The sequence below is a fragment of the Sciurus carolinensis genome, chromosome X, assembly GCF_902686445.1.
Source record: "Sciurus carolinensis chromosome X, mSciCar1.2, whole genome shotgun sequence".
Lineage (NCBI taxonomy): Eukaryota > Metazoa > Chordata > Mammalia > Rodentia > Sciuridae > Sciurus > Sciurus carolinensis.
In genome coordinates this window covers 54,753,588-54,756,490 of record NC_062232.1, presented here as the reverse complement: position 1 = coordinate 54,756,490, position 2,903 = coordinate 54,753,588, and the positions used below count along the sequence as shown (strand labels likewise).

Here is a 2,903-nt window from a genome sequence, read left to right as displayed (position 1 = left end):
ACTTTGAGTTACATGTTTTACCATAGTACTTAGAAATTGCACACCAGCTGCTATACCAAAAGCACTTACATTAAAATAAATGTCTAGATTAAATGACTCAAAACAGTCTGATTCAGGTTGACATTCTTTGCCCTTTCCAATAATTGTGGCTGAGACTAAGATATAAAATTTAATAGTGTTTTCTTCCCAATATTTATAATTATTCTAAGTAATCTAGAATTTTAGTTTAAAAAAGCAGCTTCAGGGTTTGCACACATACCAAAATTGGGACAATAAAGAGATTAGCATGACTCCTGTGAAAGGATGACATGCAAATCTGTGAAGCATTCCATATATTTTTTAAAAATTAAATTAAATTAAAAAGTAGTTTCAAAGTCATCATCCCATGCTATCCTTTCAATATAATAAATAGCTTGATTTGGGACTTTTAGATGAAATGTGATAGTCTACATATGCAGAATACATTGTCTATCATTAAAATGTATCTGTGATTGCCTGTCCAAAAAAATGGTTAAAATGCTGAGTTGTGTCATGTATATTTTACCACAGAAAAAAAAGAGAAAAAAAAAAGGTCTACCTGGCTTACCTCCCCATGCAGCTGGGAGATGTAAAAGAGCCCTGGATAAGACCCAGTAGAGGAAAGAGGGAGTATACTAGTTCCCTCTTATCCATGGTTTTTCTTTGATAATTTCATTTGCCTGTGGTCAACTGTGGCCTGAAAATATTTAAAGGAAAATTTCAGAAATAATTCAAAAAATTTAATTTGTGTACCATTCTGAGTATTGTGATAAAATCTCACACCATCCCACTCTGTTCTTCCCAGGATATGAATCATCCCTTTATCAGCATATTCATGCTATATATGCTACTGGCTCATTAGCCACTTAGTAGCCATCTTGGTGATCGGATCAACTGTCATGGTGTCGTAGGTTTTAGCTTAAGTAACCCTTATTATACTTAATAATGTCCCCAAAGCACAAGAATATTGATACTTGCAATTTGGATATGCTAAAGAGATGCCATAAAGTGCTTCTTTTAAGTGAAAAGTTACAAAAAAATGTTTTGAGAGGGAGACCAAAATTACATAACTTTTATTATAGTATATTTTAAAATTTATTCTATTTTGTTAATAATTATTGTACCTAGTCCCTTACTGTGACTAACTTATGAATTAAACTTTATCCTAAGACTGGGGTTGTGGTTCAGTGGTATAGCACTTGCCTCACACATATGAGGCATTGGGTTTGATCCCCAGCACCACAAAAAAATAAAAAAATAAAGGTATTGTGTTCATCTACAAGTAAAAGTATTTTTAAAAAACTTTAACCTAAGTGTGTATGCATAGGAAAAAATATAGTGTGTCTAAGGTTCAGCACTATTTGCAGTTTCAGGCATCTACTATTGGGCTTGATACACATTCCCCTCAGATTTGGGAGGACATCTATATTCCTTTTGGGAAGTGTCATTCGTAAAAAGGTTTAATTCATTCCTTTGTGAGGTGTCATACCAGCTGGCTTGAACCTGACATGTGCATTTAATATGTTGGCACCAAAAACATTTGGCCCAGGCTGGGGCTGTTGCTCAGTGGTAGAGCACTTGCCTACAGGTGTGCGGTACTGGATTTGATCTTCAGCACCACATAAAAATAAATAAATAAAGGTGTTTTGTCCATCTACAACTAAAAAAACAAAACAAAAAACATTCGGTCCATCCTAAAGATCAACTTCTCTTGCAGGGAGCTAGTAGAAAGTCTCTACCTCTGGCAGTCATGAGGGGACTATTCTGGTCCTCCTGGGGCAGAAGGGAGGAAAGGTTTCTGACCCCTAGGTCAAGGCCAAGGACTTTCCTTAAAAAACAAAAATAGCAACAACAAAAACCATTTTGGGGGCTGGAAATGAGGTTGGTGATAGAAAACTTGCCTAGCAATGTGTGGGGTCCTGGGTTCCATCTGCGGCACTGCAAAACAAAAAACAAAACAAACAAAAACAACATCTTTCTTCTTCCAGGCAGCTCTTGGCAGCTCTCTGCTGAGTCCCTACATCCCCAACTCCACTGGCCCTGTAGGCTCCCTGTGGAAAGCTATGGAACATCGGTGGCTCTAGAGGCACTTTTTCTCTTATGCTTTTCTCTATACCTCTCACTTGCTAAGCACCTTCTCCCTGGCAGCAGTCAGTGTTCCTGTCTCTTTCACATTCATTATTATCTCACTGAGAAGGTCAAGAGGGTTAATTATTGATGTCAACATTATGAACCTTGTTACTACTCTTAAAGATAATATGCATTAACAGCTGTTTTGAAATTCTCATTGCCTCAACACTATTGTCTAGTGGTTTTCCACTCTTAATGTGTATTACAATTACCTGGAGAGCTCTTGAAAACCACCCAAAGGCAGACATCCTTTGGGCCTAATTACGTGAGAAGCACAGTGTAGTCATTACTCTCCATCAGGCATAATTACCTCTCCATGTCTTTGTACGCTGTGGGTCTCAGTCCTTGACACACAAAAAGAACCAGCAGGAGAGCTTGGTCAATATCCAGCCCCCTGCCCCCATCCTGCAGCAGCTTAACTATTGTATGATTCCTTTAAATTTTCACGAAGTTTCTTCCTGTACTCTATTCCCTTACCCACCTCCACTCTTTCTACAATCCCACTTTCCTCACGTCACCATTTATCGAAAATCTATTCTATGTGAGAGGAGAGGAATTGTGAAAAACAGAGGAGTTTGTGCTAGTGGTTGTCTGATAATGACTCCCAAACGTTTGTCCAGTCCTAATCCCTGGAACCTGTGAATGCTACCTTATTTGGGAAAAGAATCTTTACAGATAATTAAATTAAATATTTTGTGATGAGGAGATTCTCCTGGATTATCTGAGTGGGCCTTAAATACCATCACAAGTGTCCT

The 2,903-nt window shown here is 37.8% G+C and overlaps 1 pseudogene; it reads left to right on the top strand.

Moving 5' to 3' along the window:
- The first annotated feature begins 245 nt into the window (after positions 1 to 245).
- Positions 246 to 338, top strand: LOC124972726 (uncharacterized; annotated as a pseudogene).
- The last annotated feature ends 2,565 nt before the right edge of the window (positions 339 to 2,903 follow it).